Source organism: Syngnathus leptorhynchus, chromosome 2 (genome assembly GCF_054491065.1).
Source record: "Syngnathus leptorhynchus isolate UIUO chromosome 2, UIUO_Slep, whole genome shotgun sequence".
NCBI lineage: Eukaryota > Metazoa > Chordata > Actinopteri > Syngnathiformes > Syngnathidae > Syngnathus > Syngnathus leptorhynchus.
In genome coordinates, this window is record NC_141196.1 from 11,626,712 (window position 1) to 11,648,688 (window position 21,977).

The 21,977-nt window shown below is 41.2% G+C and overlaps 1 long non-coding RNA gene across 1 annotated transcript in view; it reads right to left on the reverse strand.

The window, feature by feature from the left end:
* LOC147060746 (uncharacterized) overlaps window positions 1-21,977 on the reverse strand; it is a 94,310-nt gene that overhangs the window by 71,370 nt on the left and 963 nt on the right. The window lies entirely within an intron of this gene.

The window sequence follows — 21,977 nt, forward strand, 5'->3', positions numbered from 1 at the left end:
TCAGGGGTCTGAACACCCACGTTGCGCATTACAACAGGCCAAATTTTCTTTCTCCACAGTCAGTGGTAGCTCATACATATTGCACTAAGGAGAGATAATGTCGATTCATTTCCGCTAGGCTTTGACATCGTTTCACACTCATGGATGGATGTTCCCATCCACCTCAAAAAAATGGAAGTCAGGGGAGAAGTTCACCAAGGCCTGCAGTAAATTCTTTTGCATTCGGGGGAGCAATTAAGTGATAATATACAGAGAGACTTTCATGAGAAAATGTTTTTACAGTGTGGCACAAACCTGCTTGCTGTGTGTTGTGTGTCAGCGTTGCTAAGCAACAGATGTGAAAAGTGGCCTCGGGGTTGTGGATCTTGTGGGACGCTGGATTGACAAACATTTACTGGCCGCTGCCTAATAAGGCTCAAGCAATTTTCTGCCTTTACAAATACGGAAGTCGGAAAGCATCGAGACCTGCTCCTTACACCAACAGAAAGGGAGTGAACCTGTAGGAATTTCAGTCTATTCAGCCAAAAGACCATTTGTGAGGTCACAAAATCTATAGTTGGTTTAAAAAAAAAAAACTATTCTAAATGCTGTACTTTTAATTATGTAAAGCACAATGAGTATAAAATAAGCTACACAAATAAAGCTTTTAAATAAAGCATGTCTAAATTCAAATTTGCATTACACTACCTACTCTAGCATGTAGTATAATGCAATTTGAGTGAATTCTGTCAGGCCAGTTGGATACATGTGCTGGATGTCATTATATTAAATCAATAGATTTGACAAAAACATGCACCAAACCCTCTGAATCATTGTAAAAAGTAATTATGCTGCTTCAAATATATACAAACACAACATTTTTAGTCCTTGCACTGGGGCCCAGCCATGAAACAGATAATGGTGCTCCCTGAACTGTTTACTCAAAGCTGAAAGCTTCAGGTGGCATGACTCATTTGACTATTAAAAGAAAAAATATATATAGGAGTTTTTAATAGCTTTTCTAGCTGCATATGAAAATATTACAAACAGTTCACAATCTTATGCAGCACAATTGTACACCAAATGTATACTAATGTGATTTTTGCTTTTTCAACACAAGGTCACATAAAAGGTTTAGAAAAGTACGGAAGAGGATTAGGGCCAGTGAAGAAAAAAAAACGAGGGGTGGCAGGAAAGTCAGAATTCTGACTTTATTCTCAGAATTCTGACTTTATTCTCAGAATTCTGACTTTATTCTCAGAATTCTGACTTTATTCTCAGTTCTGACTTTAAAGTCGGAATTCTGACTTTATTCTCAGAATTCTGACTTTATTCTCAGAATTCTGACTTTAAAGTCAGAAATGGGGAATTCTGACTTTAAAGTCAGAATTCCGACTTTAAAGTCAGAATTCTGAGAATAAAGTCAGAATTCCGACTTTAAAGTCAGAATTCTGAGAATAAAGTCAGAATTCTGACTTTAAAGTCAGAAATGGGGAATTCTGACTTTAAAGTCAGAATTCTGAGAATAAAGTCAGAATTCTGAGAATAAGGTCAGAATTCCGACTTTAAAGTCAGAATTCTGAGAATAAAGTCAGAATTCTGACTTTAAAGTCAGAAATGGGGAATTCTGACTTTAAAGTCAGAATTCTGAGAATAAAGTCAGAATTCTGACTTTAAAGTCAGAATTCTGAGAAAAAAAGTCAGAATCCTGTCACCCCTCGTTTTTTTTTCTTCACTGGCCCTAATCCTCTTCCGTAGAAAAGTGATCTTTCAGAGAACCTTTTTTTTTATGTTCCCGCAGAGCAACTTGAACACCATTTTTTTTCTCCCAAGCTATGATGATGTTACTCTGTGCACACAGATAACTTTCATCAGCTCTTCATTACTTCTGGCCTAATCACACATCATAGCAGCTGATGCACCTGGGAGTGGAAGCGCCTTAATACGGCTGCTGGCAGAGATGAGCTCTCCAGCTGTTTACTCCCCTCCAAAACTGTCAGACCTCATTTGAGCCAATTGCCCTATGGAATTCCATAATCAAACCTGTAATAACTGCACATGCTGTACAGTGTGTGTGTGTGTGTGTGTGTGTGTGTGTGTGTGTGTGTGTGTGTGTGTGTGTGTGTGTGTGTGTGTGTGTGTGTGTGTGTGTCTGTCTGCCCTGGGCGAGCGGCCACAAACTCTCGATTTGGCCAACATCGACGTCGTACAGACTGATGTTGAAAATGGCAAAGCGGCCGTCATTTATTTCACAGTCACTTGCTTGACTTGCAAATGCGCCAGCCTGAGAAATGTATTTCCAGGTTACAGCGCATGACTGGACAATGTAGGGATGGCATTCCATTTTCAATATTCAAAGCCAGCCAATAGAGCACCAAGATGAAGTCATCGTATGCGCTCTAAATGTTGGAGTATTTTACTTTCGGATGAACTTTGGCCTTACCAAATTGGGAGCTATTTCTTGGTGACTGATTAACGAGAAGGGCTATTAATTCTGAAATACTGGTAACACGTTGTTGAGCTATTTTTAGAACAGCACTTTGGGCTACTTATGTGGGTGTCGTGGGCTGTCAGAGGCCTTTTTACACATGCACTTTTATTTGTTGTCGATGTTTATTTGCCCAAAGGTGAAGCTTTCGATTGCTACTTTGTTGGACCGTAAACAATACACATAACCAAGTACCCTTATTAGCTTGCAACTTCAAGACACTGCCAAAAGAGATGTTTTAGATGCAGATTTGTATGGCGCCATTGAAAATCTCAAACTCACACTCCCAAGCCTCAGTTGAAATTCAAACCCAGGACCTGTCAACTGCATACGGCCATTTGTAGTTAACTTGGCACAGCGCTTTTAAATATTTGCACGTTTTGGCTCAGATTCTGCTTCTAAGCTGATCTTTGAAGCCACACATTGCGACAACGCAATGACAACAATACTCGATAGATAGCAAGAAACCATCCTTCAACACGGGACCCCCAACTTGGACACTTTGATACAACATTGATGAAAATCTCAAACCTTCAGAATTGTTTCTTTTTCTCATTTGCCTAACAAGGAGAGCACTGTAATCCATCTGACCTGAGAGCTTTCAGATGCTCTTTAGTCTCCAAGGTGCGATACCGTATTGAGATATCCCAAGAGAAGAATTCTGCAATCTGTCACTGTGCTGAGGATCAAAGCCATTTGGTAAGAACGCACTCACATCAAACGCTGATGTGCCCGTGTTACCTAGCAACTCCAGACCAGGTGTTGTTAGGAATAGGGAATATTAAAGCCCACATTCTTCCTTCCTGTTTTGTGCAAATACTGTTTTAAAGGAAATCGATAAGGCTGTGAATGGCTCCCGCGTACAAAGAGCGTAGCTTTTTTTTTATTGCCAGGCGCTACAGAAAGCACAGCGGGGATGCGAGACGAAAGACAACATGGCGAAGTGACTCATATGCTCTCATCATACTAATAATGGCTCACATAAGCATTCCTTTAAAATGTGGTCATTTCAGGCCACGAGTGGCCGTGGCGCAGTGCAGCTTGACAATAAAACATATTGCGAGGCAGACACGGGGAGCCCAGCTTGGAGGACCAAGGTAAAGCTGCGGGCGGCTCTTTATCACGATAACAACACAGCTGTCATATTAGAAGCAAATTAAGCAGCACCATCCTTCGCTTTAACAAGGCTGAGCAGCCAGCAGGCTGCAACAACTCCATCATAGCGCGAGGTCAGATATCCCGCAGTGAAGCCAACCATACGTTCGCCACAAGAGATCAAAACGTTGTCATGTTATTTGACACGCACCACTGCTTCGGGATGCAGGTAAATTGGTGATTTAAGACCACCAGTGTATTTAACAACGGTGTCCTCGTTTGCACGCTGCTGGACCGTGCCGTGGCAGGTCGGCTTTATTTACCTAAAAATTGCAGGGCGCTAATGCAGCAATAGACGTATGCGAGCCCCTCAGGAACACTTGAGAGGGAGTGAGCTGGGATTGTGCGGCTCGGCGGCCCATTCTGCCTTGTCTGTCTTAGCCAGCGGTGGCAGGTGTAAGCTGTGAAAGTGCTTGATGAATGTTCTATTTAGTGCTGCTGACTGACTGCCCTTATTCAAGCAGCAGACAGATTCTCTGGCTAAGTACTGAGGGAGCAGACACTGTACATGGCTCACACTGCCTTAGTGCAACACATTTACTGTATACAGAGGGACCTCCAAAGTCAAAAAGGTCGCCTTCCAAGTTGTTCTGGCGGTGAATGGATTATGAATCAATTTGTTCCTGGCCATCAAAATATAATATAGCTTGCATGTTATATATCTATCTACAGGTATGTGGTGGAGTTTCTAACTTTACAAAAGTTTCTTTGGTAAATAAAATGGAAACTATTTTTAACATACAAGTAGTCTTGGCACAGATGAGTGAATTGATTTGTGTTTTCTTCTCAAACTGCGTAACCGTCGTCGGCAGCTTGCATAACGCATTGCGTAAAGGAGGAACGCTGTTGAAGGGATTTTGTTGTGGCAGCATTGAAGAAAAGTGGCTGAAGGTAATCATTTAAATGCTCACTGAGCAGAACTCTCTGGAGATTTGTGTCACATCACGTGACAAAACAGAATGTTTGAACAAATGAAACCACTTTGGGGGCTTGACTTTGAGGTTCCCCTCTACTATATAAACACATAAATACATTTTTATCACACTGAGCTTAGATTGCTTCATTTTGATAAGAGCGCTCTCACAGTGAATGTGACCGTTGATTGATTTGTTTCGGTTTTTTTTACAAGGGTGATGAGGAATATGAGGACCTGTAGCTGCCCTCGGTGTGTGTGTGTGTGCAATATCCATATATGTATTATATGTATCATATACCTGCACATGTGACAATTTTGACATTGATATGTCATCAGAGGGCACAGCGTCACACATGACAAACAAAGAAAAGGACAAAGAATGGGATTAAAGAGGACGTCAAATGTGACATGCGGCCCTCTTTTCATTTTCTATGAATAGAGTCGGAAACAAAAGGACAGGCGTGGATGGAAGGGCTGCTTGATGAAGACAGACTGTTCCCCTCTGGGCTGAAGGGATGACTGACAGACTAACAGAGTCACAATCTGACTCGACCCCTCCCTGAGAAAGGAAATTAAGAGTCACATTTGAATAGAGAGATTGTGAAAATACAGCTTTCATCTCTTTCAGCGTCACTGTGAAAGTCGAAGCAAGCCAAAAACATGCGCAGGCTCTTGCGTAGACACCCAAAGGCGTGGGAACAACAAATCAGCATGCGGCTGCTTTTAAAGATGTGCAACCTTTATTACTTTTAGGTTATTGCTTTTCTTTTTTCCCTTGACTGGCCTTTGCCTCCACTTCTCTCTACTGTTTCCTTTTGATCTCTTTTATGCTGAGCGCAATTATATGAAATGGAAACGCTCAAAGAGAAAGCACACTCCTGTTTTCCCATGTGCAATAACCGCGGGGACTCGTTTCTCCAAGGATATTGATGAATAGATCAGCGTGATGCGGCGATGTGATGTTCTTAACAACTGTCGGTGTCATATTTTGGAGAATGTCGTGCCCGGTGGCCTAATATAACCTCTGAGTTGACGCCCAGCCAGAGATCCCACAGAAACCAATTACTCCCATGTCTGAAGCTTTTCCCATGCTCCATGCACCAACTTTTATCCTTTGGTCCAAGGCCAAAGTTATTCACTTCTTAACTACAGCTTCCATTGACTTGTTCTTTCAGTGTGGCACTGTGAGGTTTGGCCAAAACGGTGGAAGAAGGAAGCTTGGAATTTGCAGTTTACCCTGATTGTTGAAATTGCACGTTGGTAGGATTACAAATCTGAACGAACAAACAAAGCGCCACTATCTGGTCAGCCCACTTGAGATCCCTCATGGATTTGCCGCTACTACGTGGTGATATTACCTCGAGTGATTGAGACTGAAGACATTTTGGTTCGAACCACTTTAACCAAGCACATGCTTTTAGTTAGATCAGCTCAAGAGGCATAGTCAAACCCATGACAGACACATTTGGTGTGCTTGCAACTGTCAGAATCCTACCAAAGATTTTCCATTTGTAGATGTTTGGACTCAAAAGGGCAATTATGAAACACTGACAAGGTTTGTCATGTGCAGTAATGTGAACGTAATGTGACTTAAGGTTTGGGCCAGTGGTGCAATGGGCAACAGCTAGCATTGTAACATGAAAAATATTTTCTTGGTCCACCATGACAGCGTCACATACTGAAAGGCAACCTCGAAAACACAATCCTGGATAATACATTCAGCAGTCATGCCATGTGCCAACTTGCAGCATCATGAAACAGTTAAACATGAATCACGAGTGTATCAAATGCATCCCTCACAAAAAAGATTTTGTCCTCTAGCTTGGTGTAAAAATATAATAAAAGTGGTATTCTGCAAAAAAATACCAAGCGCTGAAAACCGACCAACTTCTGTTGCCGTGGAGAGCTTTTTGTTCTCCTCAGCTATAAGCCCTTTGAGGCAAAGGCTCTTCTTTATCCGTCTCAACGCAACCGAGCTTTACGCTGGGGATAAACTCTGTACGTGTGTACCGTTATATACCAGCATGGTGGCTGACTTTGTGGAAGAACATGATTCTTAGGCCTCCTGTAGATTTCGCCAGTAACTGCCGTTTGACAAGTTTTAACTACCAAGACTTAGTGGAGGAATTGTACATTTCTAATAGATAGCTGTTTTTGAGCAATAATAACACGGCAGGGGTGTTATATGAACAACCATTTTCTTTTCATCATTTTTATGGTAGCATGATAACACTAATGGTACAGAATCTATGTTTTTTTTGTAGCATAACTATGATGATCATTTTCTCAATTGCTGAGAGAATTACTGCAGAATCTATTGCTAGTTGGGAATTGCAAACATATTTGGACATACATATTGGCAGAAAGCAAAAGCAATGCATAAGACAAAAATATCGTACAAACATGGTCACACTGTACGATCCCACCAAATCTATGATAAAGCCATTTTTTGTCACATCACAATAAACATGAATAATCATGCCCGGAAATGTACATTATATAGCCCAACATTTTCTGTAACCGTAAAAAAGCAGAATCATAACACGTGACATTTAATCAATTTAAATAGAAGCTAGTCTGTGCAGAAATACAGCACATTATTTGGAATTTGCACCGTCTGAAACAAAACTACCATGTGGTAGTCGAAAGTGTAGTTTGGACGTTTGCACAAAATGAAAAAAAAAAAAAAAAAACAGCAACAAACTCAGCAAGCGGGATACCGATGTTATCATACCCAACATATTTTACAGCAGCTTACTCAGACTTACTTAACTATTAATAATGTATGAATCAATATGCAATGGCACACAATCCTCAGCATTGCCTATTGAGTCCTCTGCTGTCTCAGTCGCCCCACGATTCACTGAAGGGTTCTTCAGGAGTCCTCATATGAAGTACACTGTCAACGTGGAGCCGTTAAGATCTGTCGCAACGCTAATAAATTCATTTCTGATTGACTTGTTTGTGGAATCGCTCAAATGGAAGTAGCTGGGTGTGTAGAAATTGAATCTAATTTTGATTATAAAAAGTATAGTGATGAGGAAAAGAAAAAAACTTGAAATAAAAGCCTTTAGTCCAATTCTGTCATTGGTAGATGCATTGAATCCAATTGTCACGCTTTGACTATGATTTTGAGATATTTCCTGTACCAATCAGCAGGGAGTAACAAGCGCCTCGCAAACCTGGCAACATTTACCATCAAACACGTTTTACTCGGGGTTTTGAAAGCAGAGAATGCGAGGTGAACGCAAACTGTGATACATTGTGAATTCACTGCGCACAGCTTGACAAGAGCTTGACAATGGCGTTAGTCACACCCCTGGTGTCAATTGTCTCATTTCTATTCCCCCTACAGAGCTCATCGGATTGATCTCCCAAGAAACCGCTGCTTGGTGTCAAGATGCCATGCGACTCCGTCAACTCCATTGAAGATGTTGACTTGAGTTGTTTTATTTATTTATTTCGTTAGTTAGTTAGTTTTAAACACAGCACACAATGACTCACTGGAGTTTTGCGAAACAGCACTTGTTTCAATGGGGAGAAAGAAAACAAAAAAAACTAAAAAAAAAAAAAGTATCAAATTGCAATCATGCACAAGTGTTTGGTTCCACTAATTAAAGGCACAGTTTGTTATTAAGGAACTTGAGCCTGTCATGGATCCACACCAGAATAATGATGACTTTCAGAATTGTAATGTGAATAATAGCAGGAAGGGTACACAAAAGATGATACATAAAGAGACTTCATTCTTCATTAGACAACATTTATACCTCACAACACTGTCCTAAGTTGATTTGGTAATGCTGTGGGAGAGTTTATTTGAGCTTCTGAACTGAATATTGAATTAACACAAGCAGCTTATATTTTACTCACAATATATACTGTAGAGCCAAATCACAAGAAAGTATCTTTTGACTAGAATGTGAGACGGACAGAATAATCGATTGATTTTTAATCATTCTTTTGATTTTGTAGCATTTGGAACTTAAAGAAAAAAAAATTAAAACATGAAAATCATTTTTTAAAGATAATTCTTGGAAGGACCAATTGACCCATTATTAAGGAGCTGGTGTGGCATTTTACTCCCAGTTTTCTGTGACTTGTCTTCAGTTCCCATTAAATAATAGCAGTGTGTGGTTGTCTGTCTCTCTCTGCCTTGTGATTGACTGGTGACCTGTCCTTTGTGTCATCTTTCTTTTGCTAGACCGATGGGATAGGTTCCAGCAACCGGTGACTCGAATAGAAAATCGTTGGCCCAAGCAATCGTGTTTTGTGAGAGTCCAGTTAATTGTGTCGTTCCTTTTGTTGTTTTTGCTGTGAAAATGTCGAACAAAAGACAGCGCTCCAAGATGCTTTACAAAGTGAAATCTAAACCTGATATGAATGTGAACAGCTTGAGATGAATAAAGCAACAATTGCCATGGGAATCATTCAGCTAATACGCTGATCCTCACAAATTGTTCTTGGCAGATTGTTAATAGGTAACAATTTTTACTCATCTTGCAGTTATGTTCCCCGCAGCGCAAGCTTCACTCAGTTCATAATGAAGATGGTCAATGACTGTGGATTTAGAACAGCAAATGTGAAAAATCTGAAAATGGGTCACCGTGGCTAAATTATTGCTAATTATGTGTGCATCATAGATTCAACACACTTAACATATAGTGTCAACAATCAATAGGTTTTCATCAATCCTTCAGCTGGCTCGATCCGCTCTGTGCATGTTCTCCTCATGAATAAGTTGTTTTTGTTCCACTTCTCTTGTTTCTGCCTACGCTCCCAATGTGCTCAAGTAAAACGGAGGTTCAGGTGAGCCACTAGTTAGTGTAAGCCTTAGTGTAAATGTCGTGGATTGCAAAGCATGCGATTCTATCGTCTCCTCAAGGCGTCTAACAAGCTACAGTTCCTCTGTAACATTTATGGCCTCCCACACAAAACAAATGTCAAGGATGGCCCATTTTTACCCTTAGAAACTTGATATTTCTTGTCTCGTAGATTCAAGCAAAATAAGGCAGTGGTTCCATAAATGGGTGAAATTCTAGTAATCCAGTCAATTGTAGAAAAATTATTTACCTCAAATGGCAAGTGACTATAGAGAAGCGCTACACAATGAGAGTGATCATGATTGCATGAAGTCAAAAGCAGAATGGGCACTCTTGAAAAGCCAACAGTGAAAGGACAATTCTACGTGTTCTGTTTCTCCCTCAATGATAGAGGAAGAGCGAAAGAAAATGTACAGCTTGGATCATACATTATGTCGGCAGAAAACCTTCCCTCGCTTATTTTGGCAACAGACTCACAAGAGGCTCGGGGAAGAATTTACATTTTGATAAAGACTTTGCTGATTGCCATTTAGGCGATTTCTCACAGAGTGCTGGACTGGATATTCCAGAAAAGAAACCCAGTTTATACTCGCTATGTTCACCCGAGTATGTGTGTAGTACAATACCTACTGCCCGATTTCCCTTGCATAATGTATAAAGAAATAGGCCAGCCAATTATAGAGGAGCCTGCATCAGAGAAAAGAGCATTCTGCCTTCTTGCCAAGAACTGCATTAAGGCATGAAAGTCAGGTCTTTCAAGTAAAATAGAAAGCAGATTGTATTTATTCACAGAATTTAAACGCAAACCTATGTATTTGTTTAGAGAAGCTATCAGCAATGAAAGAGTTCAACTTAAGTCACCACTACAACACCCATCCCGAAAAAGTAGACAAAGAACAGCATTATTTCCTCCGCAAGAACCATTGTTTTCAAACTTTACGAGTTCCTAAAATCACACCCTCCAAAAACATGGATATGGTCAACGCTTAATAGTATTACAAACACTCATGAAAGCTAAAATTCGTTTGCGCAAATAAAACCCCAACTCCCAACATGTGCTTTACCGCAAACAGATACCCCCCCACCCCACACACACACACACACGGCCCTAATTTAATACACGCCTCCTGAGAGCTTGTTGCAGAAACATAGTGTCCTATAAACACAGTGAAAGAGCCGAGAGTATGCAGGGATGTACAACATCCTCTCCTATTACAATGCACCCCCTGAAAAATATTTCCATGCATTATAAATATGTATATTTTCCAACCTTTGAACAAAATAGTAGATATGAGAGCGCAGCAGGAAGATTTGCGGCTCCAGGGAATGAGAAGTTCATGTCTGTTGTGACAGGTACGGTGAGGAGTAGCGGGAGTACTTTGACAGGTGGCACAGTGACGAGCGTCACTGACAAATTTTGTTCAAACCAAGACGTATCATGTCACTATCGTCAGGACTTGTCACTTCACTGTCATTTAGCGACAGCCCGAGCGGGAGCGCAGACCCATCCGCACGCATGCGTCGTTATCGGGCGTGAGCTCTGACTGCTCGGGGTTGGGTGACCGCTGCCGTTTGCCAGTCATGGCTTATGAGAATAGAATAAAAAAGGCGATGACATTAAAAGCCCTCCCTGCTGGGGAAAAAACAAATGTGCTCATGTTGCGAGACTCGTTGACGCAGTGCGCTGGCAGCTCTGACGTTTTAAAAAATGAGCAACTTCTCTCTCGTAAATGGCATGCACGGGCTCCTGGCACCTCCGGAGTAGGAGACATCTTATCTAGCGTTCCTTTCTTATCACCCAGCCCGGTGGAAACTATTGCGAGAAGGCAGGTTGTCATATGGCAGTTCAGCAGACTTTGCCACACCACTGGCGGCTCCTAAGTGATAATACATAACACAACAGTACCTGCGGGCTCTTAGATAGCGCCGAGGGGAAATAGGAACCCTGTGGTGATCTGTATCTGTCTTATTAAAGACCTGACCTTGACCAATGGGGAAAACTGGATTAGTCTGATTTCCAACAAAAAGCCAGTGTGATGTTCTGCTGTTGAAATGAAGAGCCTCTTTTCCCTTTTGTGCCCTCGTCCTGGCTCTCTCTCTCTTATTTTACGCTCTCAAAGTCTTGCTTTACTGTCGGTCTTCATTGTCCTGGTAAACAAAAAGAAAAGCTGATGGACGGCCGCAGGCATAAAGTAAACTCCGCAAACACTGACTCGGCACCCAAACAAACAGGCACGCAAGTTCAGCTGTCACGCTATCGACACATGAGGGATAGACATGGACCTACTTTGGTTCATGTAAGGGAACTTTTAATTCAAGCTCTTTCATCTGTTAACTGTGACTCTTTTATCGTACAGAGAGCTTCAGGCGAGCGCCGCAGCACGGTCTGAATGGTGGTAACCTTGAACACGGCGACCTTTGTTGGGCTTTAAATCCATTTTGAACACCAGTAATTGGGGAATGAAAACTGATCGTCTCAAAGGACGAAGGCCGGTTCTTGACTAAATGAATGGAAAGGTATTTACATCGCTGAATTGACTGCGGGACATTGAATTGACCTTACATTAAAGGGTCACTTCACTCATTTCTCTTCTCCCATGTGAGGCATTAGTGCCAGCTAGCTTTCCTCCTCCCTCTATTCTCCGACTCTCCCTCTTCTTCTTCCTCTGCGTTCACCGTCAGACGTTATCTCAAAGACCAGATCACTATGGCAACAATTAGTCACATCATCATCGCCCACACTTGCATTTGACGGCTGTTTTTACTTTGGAGGGTTGGTCGAGGCACTCATACCTAAATGGCACACAGCCAAATCCCCCGCGATGACAGAGGAGCAATGTTGCCATCTGTTGGATTGGGAATTTTCCAGGCGGCCGGCGACACTGAAAAACATCCAGCGTCACTGTGATGACTAATGACTGTCAATCACACGTCAATTAAGTCCTTCAGTTCCGAGTTGGAACACCGCAGATCCATAAATGTCCCCCCTGTGCAAAAGGTCAGCTTCCCTCCCCTTGAAAGCTGGCATAAAATGTCGCAGATCATCATGAGAGAGGCATACAGATGGGACTCAGGTAGCAAGGAGAAGGATGGCAGCGTGTCAAATTTAATCTAGAGCATTTGGGCTCACAACCAGATCCACATTTATTCTCTGCTTGTCATTTTGTATATTTCTTAATGAAAAGAGTTCTCTCATGCAGCAAGAGCCCATCTAATGTAAGAGATAATCTATTGGCGGAATTTTTGGCTCAGTGTTACCATTATAACCTCAGTTCTGTCTGTTGCCTGGAGGCGATAATTACAATTTTTTTCCCTCATCTTTTCTCTTCTTGGGTCCTATCATTAACTGATGAAATATTTCGTCGACAGAAATAATGTTCCGTGTAGTGGGCAGATCATTGCTTTTGTTGTTGTAATCTTTTCTAGGAAATAGGTGTTATAATGTTTACCTACATTATCAGGAGATCTGTAGGAGACGCCGCCTAGGAAGATTTTTCTCAGTACTGCGGCTGTGTGGTTGCGAGTGAATTACTGCAGTCTCCAAGTAAATAAACACTTCATATCTTTGGGTGTCTTCTAACATTCTACCCTATGGCTACTTTCTTATCTTGTCATGTTATTTTGATCTGTACGGATTATATCAACATTGAAAGCCACTTTTTACACAGAACTTAGTCAATGGCTACAATTACACAGTTTGAGATATTACGGTCTTTTACTTTTTTTGAATTGTACAAAAGTAACACTTGGGTAGTTCGTATAAAATGTTGCTCAGAGTCCAAAGGTTGATGAGGGCACAGAAAAATTATTTTGCGTCCATTCATCCATTTTCAATTGATCCGGAGTGGAAGCAGGAATGCCCAAGCCCATGCCCGAGCCAAGCCGAGCCGAGCAACATCATCTGGCTTTACTGTAACCCTCTTCCAAATGACCAAGCTTCTCACACTATGGGGAAGGATAGGAACCTAGACCGAGTAGTTTTTACTGTTGGCTAAGCTGTTTCTTCAACATGAATACAGATTCTGCATCACTGCCGATGTCAATCTCTTGCGCTATTCATCACTCACTTGTGAACAATATCCCAGGATAAGTGAACTCCTCCTCCAACTCGTGGCAGGATCTCATCTCCGAAATGGGAGAGGGCACGCCACCTTTTTTCCGACCGAGTTATCATGGTCTCCAAATTGGCGGTGTCGATTGTCACCTCAGCCACTTCACACTCTGCTGCAAACCGCTCCAGTGAGTGTTGAGGACTGCGGCTTGATGAAGTCGACAGAACCACATTGCTTGCAAAAACAGGGATGTAAAACTGAGGTCACTAAATTGGACACCCTCAACGCCTCAGCTGCACCGATAAATTCTGTCCATAAAAATTATGAGCAGAGTCGGTGACAAAGAGAGCCCAACCCTCACTGGACAAGTCCGGGCTTACTGTCGAGAATGCATACCAATTTCTGACACGGTTGTACAGGAAACGAATAACCCATATTAGGGCGTGCGGTACGCTATACTTTCAACACCCTCCCTCAAGATCCCCCTGGACACAAGGTCAAACACATGTAACAATTTGCCACCATCTGTCTTCTTCCTGTTCCAGTGAAATCAATGAGCCACAACTGTAAAATTGTCAAAAACACAAACAATTGCAACTTTTAGTGTTCCTGTAGGAGGGTCAAATGTGTGCCTAAAACTGTCCATTAATCTGTTGAATATTATAAGATCGACATTTTATAATGACTGTAATATATAAAATATTCCTGCATTAACAAATTTTGTAAAAGGCATTCAGGGACAAATCACATTTACGTTCCTGTTTGAAACATTTATCTGAAAATATAGAGCAACTTGTGCGATTTCAAATGAAGTCGTCATTCGCAATTGAGGGGTTTGCACGAGTCTGAATTGCTATTGCTAAAATGTATATTTTACCGCATTTCCATTTGCATGTATATTACATTTTCAAAGTCCTGTATATGCTCCGAAATGAACGGATGAATTTGGCTCCAAGCCATCTATAAAGAATATAGACTATTTCCATTTCATTTATCGTCAAATACATTATAATTTAATAGTTTCCTCACCAAAGTGCAGCCATGTTTGGCTGCATAATGCAGCACTCTGCCTTATAAAACCGCTCACCCCTGTTAAGGGGTGGGGTTGTTGGCGGGGGACTTACTTTAAAGTTGTGGTAGATTTTCTGCATTTTTAGCTACACAAATGAATACGTGTACCTCATTTCTTTTCATTAATTATTCATTTGGAGCATGTATCCATCCACAGGCTTTTCCGTCTTCAGGGTGCTGACATTGAAAAACTTAAGGCATAATTTACGTGGTGAAAAAAAAGGACCTTAGAAAAATACCTGTTTGCACTCCATATAACCTCCCCATCAAGCAGCAGAGCAGAAATATTGTCTCTATACCAACAGATAAAAGTGCTTTATGACGTCTTTCAATTATTGCTCCATTTTCCATGCTTCCCACCTCTCAGTCAGATTTATGGTAGTTTTCACGACAGAAATGGTTTGATTGTTGATCCCTTTTTGGTTTATGTTATCCATGAATTCCCTTTTCCTTATTACATAACTGGCTGGGATGCAACTGGTACGTAATTGGTGATTGTTAATTCCGTTCCACTTGGGTAGTAAACATTCATTATGTATTGTGTTTTGTGCAAGTGCGTGTGTGCGTGTTGTATCTTGTGTGCGGCACGAGTATAAAAGTTTTAGATTTTTCTATTGACCTGTTGTTTTTTTTTTTAATTCACTTAGTTTCAATTAAGTTTTAGACTGGGCTTATGAGTTTTTATTACATTTTAGTTTTTAGAATAGGTGATTTTGATTTAGTTTAGTATTTATTTATGTATTTATTTATTTTATATACACAGAGTATGTGTCCTGTGTAAGAATCAAAGTCTTGGTAGTATTTATTCGGCATAGTAACCTACAATTCACACAAAAAAAATTACGTTCCTTCATTAGTACAACCGTGCAGGAATACCGGGAAATAAAATTTTGCTCGAAACCTCATTTATGATATATAGAAATTGAGAAAAACAAAGGATATTTTTGCTTCATTATAGTTTTATAAACATAAAATCTAGTTTCAGTTTTTTTGGAGGGTACTTTTGGTTTTCTTTTATTATATTAACAATTCGGTTTTTTTTACTTTTAAGTTTTAGTTGTTTTATAAGTTTTCCTTAAGAGCACTACCTTTGATGAGTGCCAGTCGATATTTGAGTTCAACTTGTACTCGTTCATAGTGTTGCTATTATAATTCATCACACCATGTCACAACAACCAGCGCGTCGACCGCGGTTTTCAGTGAAAGCCTTTCCCAACCCTCAAATGTGGACCGAACAAGACGTCCTCAAGACTTCATTGATCTTCTTAGGCAGATTTACCCTTCCGAGGAGGAAGATGAAAGGCATGGAGCGCATCCACCACCCTGACTGAAGAGGTTACAGAGAAGCACCTAAAGTAAAACCACAAAGCACATCCAGACATCAATATTGATGAGATGGACTTCATGCTATGCCGCATCTATCACCGAACAAAGATATCCCGATTATGTATGGCCGCTCGGGTGGCCGCAGCTTTTAAGCCTCTGGCACATGTAGACTATTGGAGCGCGTCCGAGGTATTGATAAGGACACGCAGCGCCGTCGGGAGGAAAGAGTCGTCAGCCATTGAGCTGCAGTGTAATTAAAGTGCAACGGGGGGGCGCTTGTGGCTTTCATGCTGTCTTTCTCATTGACTTTCATCCACGTGAGAGCAAGGTCACCTGCAAGGTGTTTGGAGCAATCTCCTCAAATTGGTGGACTGGGCTTTGATAATCTCCAAGGTTTTTAATGGATCTAAGATCTGTTTACCAAGTGAGTGCACTTCACAAAGTCATTTGGCAATTGTTTTAACCTCTAACGTAATAATAGAACTGGAATTGGCTTTTTGATCAATGACATCAGCGCTTAGGTTGATATATTCAATAAGCACGACAACCTTGAGCCTCATAGAATTACTGTGTGTTTATGTGTGTAAATGGGCCTGTGTGAATTACACAGAGAAGGTGGGCGGTCTCTTTATAGTTGGCTCTTGCATTGCACAGACTACAACACACCGCAGGTATTCACACTTGAAAAGGAATTGGTTTGATTATCAAATGTAACAAGGGAGGGGGTTTAATGAGTTGAGTAGTTGATTAGGTTTCAAATTATTCTGATTGCGTGAATTTATGAATTATTCTGCCTTGAAGCAACTGGGACAAAATGGAGTGTAACAATAGGCTGCAACCGGCTAAGGTGCTGTTGACTTCACATCATCCAATTTCATCCAACTAGCGAGAAGGCAAAAAGGAAGATTGGCCCGGTGGCCAGTCAATCAATGGGTACAGATTGATTGTCACATTCACACTGTCTTTGAGTGGGAATTGAATCCAGACTGCCTGTCAGGAGAAGAAATCACTGCAGCATATATGACTCACTGTGTGGTAGTGTGAACATGAGTGTGGATGTTGGTCAATGTATGTTCCTTTGGACACAGGGGAAAATGCTGGTAATGAATATAATACCAGTGCTACTCGTTAAATCAGAATCATTTATAACCACAGTTCCGCCGATAACCCAGTAACCTATTTCTTTGTAGCTTTCACTCCAATTTGGCATTTTTGTCTTAATGGAATAACATTGCAAGAATGTGTATAGCTTTGCAGAAACAGCTAATCTAATAGTGGCCAAATATATCTTTGCACAGAACTGCAGAAGAAGATCTACTGGCACAGCCTACTGTACTTTACTGTCTTGTCATGTGTAAGAATGTACAGTGAGGAATCAGTGAGTGTGGAGGAGGAAAGGGACCTTGGTCTCTGCGAGGGCTGTGATGTTTCCTCCAGTCTACTCTCAAGCATTAATGGTTGACTGGATAGGATTGGACGTGCCTGAAGAAAGGACCGGCCTCTAGAGTTGCTGCCAGCAAATCTCAACAGCCAGCATCTTAAGCTCAAATCTTAAGCGGTCACTGCCCCGCCAATAATTTCAATAACTCCCAAGTGTAAAGTCTCTCTCTGTTTGATAGTGACTTTCTCACATGCCTGTGCAGTGCACCAAGATAAACGCTTGGAAGAGATAAGCAAAGCGATAGATGGGGAACAAAAAGATGACTTCCTACTCTTAGCCCATCTGATGATCTCTTAGTCATGGATCACATTTGGGGAAGATCATTAAAGACAGTACACAGCTTATTTAGAAAACCAAGAGTGATGTTTCGAGCCAAATCAGACTAGACTAAATGGGAAAAGAGGGGGGGGGGGGTGAACAGTACATTTTCATAAATCCTCAACAAATGCTGCGACTTATTACATCGTACTGCAGCTCAGATGCAATGGGGAAAGATGTTTCCAGTCTTTTAACACACCATTCCATTTCTTTGTCATCTTAAGTTCCCCGGTACAATATCCATAAATCAGATCCGTTTTCCTGGCCTCCTTATTGCTCTCGTGGGGAAAGGTTGCTGGATGGACTCCCCCAAGTTTTCCCAAAAAAGAAGTGTCAGATTCACAGGCGTACAATAAGAACATGATTAGGGGACTTGGCACAGAGATGCCTCAAAGGCCCAACCACAAAAGCCTGGAGAAATTGAGGAGATAAAAGCACCAACTCATTAGCTTACCAGGTTTCCAATCATATCTTTTTTTTTTTCCCATTTGCTCTGTGTCTCAGTCTGCAGGGCTCTTGTGCAACCAGAGATTTTTTTGTGCAACTTCAAAGGATTCCACTGCTCCATCAGAATTTGAGTTGATGTATTGGATTAAAATATAGGTGAAAAACCTCTCCCTCTCAATGTGCTGAATTTGATACTTCTATCAAAAAGCGCACGGCACCCCGTCCTTTTCCATTTTAGTGCATGAGCCGAGAATATAGACACCCTCCCTGCTTTTTGCTTCGATATGACAAACCATCCAATATAATACCGCTATGAGGCAAGATATTTCCCAAAAGACACAGCACTTGTCCGTCCAGATACATACAATAATTGACTTTGTGTCTGCAGCACAAAGTGGCAATGGAGATGCAGATGGATCCAGTAGATTTCACTCATTTTGAATTCCACTTAATAGAATGTTTTGACATTTGTAGATATGATTAGGTATTGAACATCAGAACGTTCGATCAATAAACAATCACTGAGAAACATCTGCACTGTATCATACTAACAAATGTTTCTATATCATGCCTCTTCAATCAGCCTATGGAAACCATAGGGGTGTATCTAATACATTTTTTGGGCATGGTCAGGCGCCACCAAATTTGGAGGATTTTTCTTTTAACGGTTCTTTTCAACAAGTTATAAAAGTATTAAAACAGCAGCACTTTCAGATGAAAAACTACAGTAATATTCCTCCTTTGCCTAAAAGATGGGCTAACCCACCTCTGCAGCACGCAAATGGCCGCCCCCTTTAGGATCTGATCCGAGGATCTCTCCTGATGAAAACCAAGATATTAGAATCACCTTGCAGTGTGAAGTGGGGCATTTAGCAAATCACACATACAAACATAAGGAGCCTTAATTGTTAACACGAGTGAGTTTACAGGCCTTGTGTTGAGGTTCCTGTGATTTCTCTCAGCCAATTATGAGTGATAATGAAAAATGTATTGAATGATAAGTGGTGTGATGACAACAGGTCAAACTGTAAAAAGAATTGTATTTTTGACTTCATAGGCGAGACTCTCTCTGATGCTGTCGACTTAAAATAAACATTATTTTCTTTGAGCAGAATTCTGTGTACGCTTCTCTATAGAGATTGTGCAGGGGTACCTAATCAAATGATCCAGCGAGTATCGTTATAGAAGCATTTTTCCAAACACATGCCTCTGCTTCGACTTGTAAACAGTTTTAGTTTCCTTGACTCCCACAAGATATTCACACAAGCTGCTGTGTACAACGCAGCTCCTGGGGATTCAAAGGAAATATTATTTTGACTTCCCACATGTACATTTCCTCTCCCGCTTTTGTGTCAAAATGTTAACTCCATGTTCGACGACGATGATTCTTCTCGACGCAGGGTTGGCTGTCATGAATGACTGGATTCAAAAGTGCATGCATACAAGTCAGTGTGTCCCACTTTGGATCATCCCCCTGGGTACACCATATGGGTGATGTTGAAAGATACTGCTGTCATTTGTGATTCCGTCTTTTGGGAGACAAAAAAAACATGCTGCCTGGTAAAATAATGGAAGAGGGACGCTATGAGCCTATTATCCCATTTAGGTGGCCACGTCAGAACGTGCAGCCTTCCTTTCCAGACGTCTCATCCTCCTGCACCATTTCCTCTGGCGTTGGAGAAAAGCTTCTCTGTGATGCTGCACTACCATCTGGTGGGCAAGCCACGGGCAGACGCACTCATGGCAAACGTTCAATCCGCCTCCTCGCCCTCCCTCGCTCTCCCTAGACTGATTTATCTGTCTGTCACTGATGACATTGTATAACTGCTGGGTTTAAATTAGCAGCAGTCTGATAAAATCCTATAAATGAATCAAATCTCCTGGGGCCTAAAGTCTTCTAATTAGCTGACCAAATATATTGGAGTGCAGCAGCAGTTACAAAGGCACTATTAATAAGGCTCAGAGTTGACAGATACCTGAGACGGTGTCTATTTATGATGAGGGAGTGGTGGGGGGGTTGTTTGCTTGGATAAAGGAGACTGCTTTTAAGTCTGTGGCAGCTGTTTGACTTCTCCAAAAGCCAGGACAACACATTATGTAATGCAATTAGCCATCAGCATTAATAGCAAGAAATTGTGCCGGCAAGAAGCCAGATGGGATGGCATTATATAACTGCCAAAAAATTGACAAATCCAAGAATCACAGTCACCTTTTTATCTCACAGAGAGCACCCACACACACACACACACACACACACACACACACACACACACACACACACATGCAGGGACACAAAAAAACATAACTTATGGTTATGTTTGTGCATCGGGGCCAGAGACATCTTAACAAATTGCTATGACATAATTGTAATATGGCTTCCCGTATGTTTCATTGTTAATCTGTGCAGCTTGGTTTACAGTTGTCTCCTCTGTATGGAGGTCAATCATGGCGCAAAGTGCTCTCACACAGATTCATTGAATTACGTCTGCGTGCATAAAGAAGATGGAGAATAGCTGTAAGGACTTTGTGTGTACTATTTGCATAATTCCCTTCATTTGGCTTCATTTTTTTTATGATGCCCAAAGGGGATTTTGATACACACACTATAGACACTATAGATAAGTATAATAGATACAGCAGATTACTAAAACAAATATGTTAACAACATATGTTACGTAAATTAACACTCATTCTCTTGGGTGTACGTGCGCTTAAGGACATTCTGTGCCTCCCTAAGGACAAACGCAGACATGCTAAACAAAACCGAGAAGAATTTAAGCAACATCAAATGAAGATTTCTTCAATTTTGTATGCTGTATTCATCGTACATTTTTTATTAGGTTAGCTGGTGTGTGAACATGGTTTTCAAGGTGATGACTTCATGTGTAATTAAAGCTCCAAGAAAGCTTTAGAGACATACTGTAAATATTTCTATGGCTGTGTATGTGTGCGTGCGCATATTAATTCCAAGTGATGCATGGGTATATCTGTAGCATAGTTAATGTGAGGTGAATAGCAATGGCCTCTGCGGAAGTTACAGTCTCTGCTGCCATCTATAGGCAGCGAGTCTCAATTACGATTGTGATGTATTCACTTTAGCAAGTGTGTGTCTAATATCCATGCAAATTATTATTGGGATTCAAGGTCACGTGCATGCACGTCATCACCACCTCACTGAATGGAAATGACTTGCAGTCAGGTCGGTGTAAATCAAAGCGGTAGCGTGACCCGGGTCCATATCAAGGGTTTATAACTCTGATTGATCGGGATTATATAATGATGCCGGTGACTGGATGACTCCATTCAATGAGTCTGTAAAAGGGAAGCTTCCTGCGAAAGCACAGGTCGTAAAAGGGCCTTAACAGATAAAGGTGGAGAGAAAAGGCTAACAGCTGAGGCTGTGAAATCAGATTGGGAAAGTGAATTGGAGTACGTTGCGGCGGTGCACATTTTATTTTGCAATTCATGCAGCGCTTTCATTTACTTTGTAACTTTCAACTGTGAAAAACAAGATGGCTGCCTTTGCAACCGTTTCATCTGTTTCTCATGTGCCTTTTCATATCATGGATGAGAGAGACTAAAAAGTAAGAAAAAGCCCTCCAGAAAAATGAATGAATAGATTTTAATGAAGTCCACTTCATACGAGCTTTTCTCAGCAGGTTCTTTGTTCCTCTCGGGAGCTCGTCGTAAGCTCCTAATAACTGTCCAGCCTTTGAGGACACCTTTGTGGTCCATTTAACAAAGATCTCCTTTACCACACTACTTGTACATTAACGTGCACCACACTTCAGATGAAAACGACAGACACCCAGAAATGTGCTACGTATGAAATCAAAAGAAAGGGGAAATGGAATCACATTAGCTCTTTAGAAATGAACTTCAGTAGATAATGTGTTCCACGGTTCATTGCAGAATGGCATCAAGTTGGTTAAGTGCTAATGGGCACATTGCAGTGTAAAGA